Genomic DNA, 7,912 nt, shown 5'->3' with positions numbered 1-7,912 from the left:
CTTGGTCAGCGCCACGTTGCAAAGAAAGCTCAAGGCCACATGGGCAGTCTTTGCTCTTTCTGATGGAAAAAAAGCTGTTCCTAGACAGCCTGGCTCAGTGCTGCTTTATGGAAGCAGTTTCCCTTATGCAGGGTACTTGAAAGCTACTAGGGAAATTATGTTTCAAACTGGATGTCAAACCAACTCTCCAAACTACCAGAAACCACCAGTGGAGACCACCCTCTCTGCTCAGGTCACAGATCCTTCCAGTTGATGGGCTTCTTGCCAGAGCAAGAAGACAAGGTCATTCAAGTTCTGATTTAGCCAAGACACAACTGCATCGGTAAACTGCTCCCAGTCTCTTTCCTTGTGAAAGTTGGCTTGATGTGCTTGAAAGGTAAGGACAGCATTGTGCAGGAGAACACCTTGTTTGGCCCACCCAGACAGATCTCCATGACCAGGATGAACAAAACCATCTATGTCTGTAGACAGCTCCTTATAAATGTTTTCCAAACTGGTGGAGGTGGCACAGGTCTTTGAACACTAAAGCAGATCCCATGAGCTTGGTTAGGTCCATGATATGGATCCTGTCCCAGGATGACAACCTTCACATCTTTTACATCACACATCTGGATCCATATGAAGACTTGCTGTGGGGGTGGATAAACAGTGTAAAGTTTTCTTTCTTCTGAAACAAATCCCATTAGCTTTAAAAAATACGGTTTCCCGAACTCCCCGCTGAGTTGCTGCTTCCAGCTGTCCCCAAAGCCCACCAGCACGTTGGGCAGCAAGCCTGAGCAGGGCGGCGGCCTTGTTTCTCTGGATCCTGACCAGCTGTTCTGGGCTCAGCGGCGATGAGGGCGGCGTGCCCGGTCCGTCCTGCTCTGCCAGGGCCTTCTTAGCGGGGCTGGCCGCCACATCCCGGTTCCCCTCAGCTATAGCTGACGCCGCTATGCCTGTCCCCAGGTCGGACGGCTAGGGGAGAAAAAGGAGTAGAGAGTCTTTTGGCCGATCACCCCGGAGCCGAGGAGAGAGCGAGCAAGTGCCGCCCCGGGGACACCCCCACACACACACCAGATGGTAAATCTTAACAGAAGTAGATTGCCTGTCTTCTTTCTGTGGAGTGGCTGGTGGGTTTGAACTGCCAACTCTCTGGTAATCAGTCAAATGCCTTAGGCTCTGCACCACTAGAATTGCTCCCATATTCATCAAAAATTCAGCAGGCCACTGTTAAAGTTACCCAGGGGTTTCTTGAGGGAGATAGGGATTTATCCTGTCTGCAACGGAGCCCCTGGACCCTGTCACTCTTGATTGCTGTCAGCTGTGCTTCTCATCTGCTATGTCCTTTCTGGTCATTTTTGGAGGACTCACTCTGGGCACTCCCTCTTTCAGTGCCCATTCTTCTTGCAGGAAGCATACTGCTGAGGCCCCAACTTTGTTGGATGGCCTCCTTAAGGAGCAGAAGCTTGACTTACTCCCTTTCTATTCGTTGGGGGCCCATGGGGACTTAGCTGGCAGAATTGACTTTGTGGTGGGCCTCCCCAGACAGCAGCTAGCAGGGCAGCCTGTTGCTTCATCTCTCTTTGCTTCTGTTTCTCCTGCTCCTGCTCTCAGTTGTTATAAACCTTAAAGGCAATCTTCACAAGTTGAGAAGTGTTCATGCCCAGTCCCCTTTTAATTTCTGGAGCTTGTGTCATATATATCAAGGGTCCTCTGGCTCATAAAAGTCAATAATAATGCAGCATTTTGGGTCATCTGGGTCAGTGCTGTGTCCTGGTGATAGGCCTCATATACCTGGTCCAGAAAGCAGAGGGATTCTCCTTGGAGCCCTGCTGTGCCTCTTGAACTTTGCGAATACTAGCCTGTTTTGGGGCCCGCGTAAGTGGGCATTGCATTTTTCTGTCGATCATGGTAAGATGATCATGATGAACCAGACATGGGTCCAAACAAAACCTTGTGGATTCCCTTGATCTAAGCTAGCTAGAAGCTCTCATAATGAATATTGTCCTGATGGGACCGGGTTCAGTCCCTGAACAAATTGTACACCGCTCTGGGTAAGTGCTGGGAGGTCACTGTTTGAGTGGCATCCAGGGTGCTAATGGGTAAAGGGGTATAATAAAATTAGAATCATAAGAGTTTCTAAATTTAAAGCTTTCCTAGGTTAAGATGGTTGAGTTACCAGTTAGTTACCTTTTAACTCCAGGGGGTATGGGGGGGAAACAGACAGGGAAGGAAGAGAGTCAAGACAAGGGTCTTTGGAGTTCTAGAGGACTCCCTTAAAGCCAACTTTCCTTTTAGATTGTATAAGCATCAATTTGCACTATTTCAGTAAATTCTTATTCTGGAATACACAAGACCTCAACATAAGATTCCCTCCCACTTCCTTTTTGCAAAACAAATCTAATTGCACCAAAGTATTATAACTTAAATTCTTATTCCCTGGTCATTTTTCTGTGAACCCAAGCTGAAAGTGTGGCTAGGCAGCATCACAAAGCAAATGACATCTTTCTTTTCAGAGGCTCCCATCTAAACTGAGCCCAATATTTCAGGACACAGCCAAAGGGACTGCAGTCTGGTACAGAACCTTAGTTACCCATTTTCATTCACACATCAAGTTCTCTCTCATTTAAGACTCTCCTCACGCTGGTGCCTCACACACATACACACATACAAAGCAAGCCAGGACTGAACCAGACCAGATAAACACTCATGGAGATATCTCTCAACCTCCCAGAAAGTAAATACAAAACCAAACCAGAGTACAAATCTTAAAGAACATCAGGACTACAGAGGTGATCTTGGCTAAACCTCAACTCCCAATCAAGCCTCCACCTCTCAGTAAGCTCCTTTTATGTGTCTTAAGAATTTAGCTTGTACTCACCCAGGAGACATCTTAAAGTCCAAATTAATTTTTTGTCGTTCAAGAAATAAAGGCACTGAGGGCCAAGAGCGCTACAGATGGAGGCTCGGCACCCCTTACATACCTTCAGAGAGAAAAATGTCTGATGTGCATTGAGGTCCATATCAGGGCCACCACCACCATCCAAGGATCCTCGAACTCCAGGCAGAGGATCAGAGGGACTGTGGTCCCATCTGGGGTTCCAATTGAAGTCAGACTAAACTGAATCCCTGCCTGGTACACAATTAAGCCAAATCAGTTCATATACGCTGCATACTTGAGAGATGAGAAACATTTATTGCCATGTTCATGGTAAGGAGACAAGGGCCAGGATCAAATCTGACTCCCTGATTTGGGGCTGGGGTACAGTATTTGTACAGTTCAGGAAAGGAGTCTATACATATTCATATAAATTTCAGGAATTGGGGCATGATTTAGCTGGAGATTGGCTGAGGTTTCATTTGCCTTGGTTTAAAGGGACAGTCAATTAAAAAAAAAAAAAACTATTGTGATTTGGGTGAAAATCCACAGAGCAAATTTATTTTCCATATAGCAGTTCACATACACCTTGTTTCATGACATTGACTGCAATTTCCCATAATGCAACAGCTCTCTTCCCACTTCCTCCCCATCGTCACCTCTTCCCTGGGATAGTCAATTTTTAATACAGTGTGCTTGCTTACCAGATGAGTTACACAGACTTCCTGTCATCAGCTGATCTGGGCTTAGGCAGAGGGAGAGGTATTAGGTGTTGTTCCTATTTGTCTCATTGTGATGTCTGTGAGCCAAAACTGATCTGAGCTGGTTTGAACGGATTTCAAGTTGGTATCGGTTGTTTCTGGAAAAACAACTTTAAGGAAATGCATAGTCATACCTATTTATCTGTCTCCAACTAAGGTGAGGGATGATTATAGAAAGGGTGGGGAACTGAGCTTCCATTTAACTCAGCTTTTAAGGAAAAAGTTATGAAGCCTAATCATCTGTCTCCAACCAGGGTGGGGGATGATTATAGAAAGGATGGGGAATTGAACTATAATTCAACTCGGCCTCACTTCCACCCTTTGAAACCCCAGAGGCTGTGGTCCTACCATTTGAGACTGTTGTTGTTGTTGTTATGTGCCATCCAGTCAGACCTGACTCATAGGACCTCTCGGGTTTCTGAGGCAGTATCACTACGGAAGTATATTGCCCCATCTTCCTTCTGAGGAGTGGCTGGTGGGTTTGAACTGCCAGACTTCTGGTTAGCAGTCAAGTGCCTTAGGCACTATGCTACCACAGCTCCCATTTGAGACTGAGGCAGCTCTAATTCTAGTTTCCTTGGTCTCTGTATGAAGCTAGCCCAGCCTCTGTCCTGTTCCAACAAATATCACAAAGCTCTTCAGCTCTACCAATTACTGCTCCAAGGCAACTCACTCTGTCAGGAAGCCTCCTGCCCCAAGGCACTTAGCTGTCTTGCTCCATGGGCTGGCAAGCCTACTGCTCTGTCTCTTTCAAGTCTTTTCTACCAGTTAGTGCCCAAAGGCGACCCACTCCACTGGAAGTCTGCCCAAAGGCATTCTGCTCTCTCGATCAGTGGGCTGGTAAGCCTATCACTCAGTCTTGTGCTGGTCTCTTGCTTTGTTGCTGCCACCTCTCCGCTGATGTCTCGGCCAGTCTTTCTGCCAGACTCTCTGCCATGGTTTCATTGCAGAGATATCTGATCCAAGGATGCACTCTACTCCTGCTTCCACATTCTAGGTATCTATTAGAGCAGCACCCCACTCTCTTGGTACCAAATCTGTTTTGGTTCTCTATTGCTGCTATAAGAGACATCCTACCAGTGGATGACTTTAGCAAATGGGAATTTATTCCCTTATAGTTTGTTGTTGTTGTTGTTATGTGCTGTCGAGTCGGCCCCGACTCATAGCGACCCCTCCTTGGGTTTCCGAGGCAGTATCACTACGGAAGTAGGATTGCCCAACCTTCCTTCCGAGGAGTGGCTGGTGGGTTTGAACCGCCAGCCGTCTGGTTAGCAGGCAAGTGTCTTAGCCAGTTTAGGAGGCTAGAAGTCCAAATTCAGAGTGCTGGCTACAGGGGCTAAGTGAAGGGCACTCAACCTTGGGCTTCAGCTCTGCCTCTTATTTTAGGCCCACTGGAGCTAGAGGCATCTCCTAACTCAGGCAACTATTGGCCACTAAAGCTGACAAACCCAAAGTCAGCAGGTAAAATGGCACAATCCCAAGATCAGCAAGTAAAATGGTAGGCCACTGGTTCAAGTCCAGCACCCACATGCAGGATCCAAATGTGTCAAAAGCTAGAGCCTTTCCTCAGAGCAAGAAGCAGGACACACCCAGAAGGCAGATAGTAAGCTACTTGTAGCAGATTCTACCATGCAGCAGATTACATCACATCCAATCTCATCCTGGGGAATAACTGCATCCAACTGCCAAGTTACTCAAAGTCACAGCCCAGCCAAGCTGACACACAACTTTAACTACCACACCCAGGCAGCTGGCCAAGGTGAAAGTCCACTCTAAAGGCTCCTAATATGGCATAAGCTCCTGTCAGTCTAGGCCCCATCCTGGGATTACTATGTTCATGCCATGCATCAGCCCCACCATGACTTTTTGAGGGTTGGCCATTATTACCCAAGGCCACAGGCCTGCCAGGCCCAAAGCAACATGGTGATGGAGTGACAGCAGCACCTCAGTGCACTCAGCCTAGCCTGGGTTCCAGCTCCATCATCTGGAAATGCAAAAGCCACAGATGGTATGGCCCCTGCTGCTTCCCACCAAAGCCACTCCTTACCCCCACTAAGCAGCGACCCTACAGCTGGCCTCCAGAACTCAAGAGAGGGAGAGTATGACAACTGACCCCCCCACACACACACACACACACAAAGCAAACTCAAGCTTACCTGCCAGCAAATGACATCTGAGCAGAGAAGTTACCACTGCTCATGGGGCCTATACATGGGAGCAACAAAATCTCATTGCCTTACGATAACCCTGTGGTCACTACTCTGTTCTATTTTCATGTATAAGAAATTGAGGCAGGGAGAGGGCAACAGGTTCAAACATTTCAGCCCTCCTCCTCACCTCTAACCACTCTGAGTTGAATCCTTCTCCCTTCTTGACCCCCCTACCACTACCACACACACCACCACCACCCAAGGGGCCTGGGAAACCCCTCCCTCTGTCTCCCACACAAGGGCCATCCTGAACATCTCTAACCTGTGACTCATCTCTCCATTCCCATGCCCTGGACCATTGCAGTGATCCTCTGACTGCTCCATGTGCTACCAGAAATATCTAGAAAGCTAGTCACTCCCAACTCACAAGCCTTCAATGGCTCTCCAGATTGCTGAAGACCTAGACAAGAAGTCTTTCAAAATATCCTCCCCAGATGATACAAAATAACTTCATAACCATGAGATGTCTACACACAATCCTACTCTTGGCAATACACAAAGACAGAGAATGCTAAGATGGCAAATCAATTATAAGCAGAGAGAAAAAACAGCACACTCCAGCTACATGCACTTGAGGTCCTCTTCCAGAGGGGCAAAAACAGAAGGAGGGAGACAGAGGGGACTGGCATGAGGCCTAGGAGAGAAAAAAGTACCTCCTTTGAGGATGAGTCTACCTTGAATCTACAAATTCAAATGTAGTGGACAGCAGTGGGGCTGCAGGACCTGGTGCACCAATAGTACTGCTTTAAAGCACAAACTCTGATGCATTATGACCTTGTATGTGTCAGAGTATAACTGTGCTCCATAAGGTTATCAAAGGCTGATTTTTCAGAAGTAGATCACCAGGCCTTTCTTCCTAGGTGCTCAAACACATCAACAATTTGTACATTACCCAGAGACTCCAATATGTGAATATGCATGGGTTATTACATACACATGTATTTTAGAGTGTCTTGAACCAAAGACACTCCAATAACAATGAACACCCCTAGTGCCCAGGGGCACTAGGTCTCTAAATAGCAATATCCAATAAAAGGAGCCAAGATTCCTAGAGAAAGTGGATGATTTCAGGCTGGGGCAGGGAAAGTACAAGATGAGCCTGGAAATGCTCAAAAGATGAGGCTTATCCAAATCTAACAGGATCCAACCTGAAAGTACTCCTAATTCCTGAAAGTATTTGAACAACAAAATAAATGATAGTATTAGATTTTAACTAATAAAATAAAATAAATATCCAAGTCCAAGGAGATATATATAATTGAACAAATAAATAAATAAATAAAATGCAGGAGAAGAGACAGCTTCACAGAGTTCCAATTAATAAATGCAGACAGAAAGAGTGACATAGAAACTTGACATCAAGCAAGCACCACAATAATAAATGTTGTAAACCAAATCCACAGATGGAAGGTAAAATTCATGGGTGAAAACTTGAGAAACAGGGTGTTGTGGATCAAATTGTGTCTCCCAAAGAGATATGTTGAAGTACAAATCCCTAAACCTATGAATGTGTCCTTGTTTGGAAATAGGTTCTTTCTTTGAAGATGTTATCAAAGTCTTACAGGAGTAGTTTTTGTGTGCCACTGAGTCAATTCTGACTCATAATGATTCCATGAGACAGAGTAGAACTGCTCCATAGGGTTTCCTAAGTCATAATCTTTAAGGTAGCAGATGACCAGGCTTTGTCTCCCAAAGAGATGCTGGGTAAGTTTGAACCACTGACCTTTCAGTTAGCAGCTGAGTGCTTAGCCATTGTGCCACTAGGGCTACTTTACAGAAGTAGAGTGGGCCTTAATAATACCTTCCTAGTAATGTTTTATAAAAGGGGAAAATAGACAAGGAGACAGGGTAGCACAGGGGAAGAGAGATACCTTGTGAAGATGCATCTACATGCCAAGGAACATCAAGAGACACCTGTAAGTGCCAGAAATTGGAAGAGACAAGAAGAATATTCCCCTAGAACCTTCATAGAGAACAGAGTCCTGCCTAATCCTTAGATATGAACTTAGAGCCTTCAGAAACGAAAGACAATAAAATAGGTAGTGTTAAAGCTACTTATTTTATGGTATTTTGTTAAGCAGCCC

At 45.9% G+C, this 7,912-nt stretch overlaps 1 pseudogene; it reads right to left on the bottom strand.

Annotated features, from left to right (window-relative positions):
* Positions 1-228: 228 nt before the first annotated feature.
* On the bottom strand, positions 229-5,818 carry LOC103207416 (annotated as a pseudogene).
* Between the last annotated feature and the right edge of the window lie 2,094 nt (positions 5,819-7,912).

Source organism: Orycteropus afer, unplaced genomic scaffold (assembly GCF_000298275.1).
Source record: "Orycteropus afer afer isolate SDZICR_OR568_19922 unplaced genomic scaffold, OryAfe1.0 scaffold00368, whole genome shotgun sequence".
Lineage (NCBI taxonomy): Eukaryota > Metazoa > Chordata > Mammalia > Tubulidentata > Orycteropodidae > Orycteropus > Orycteropus afer.
Note: the sequence above shows the minus strand (reverse complement) of the source record. Positions and strands in the feature narration are given on the sequence as shown.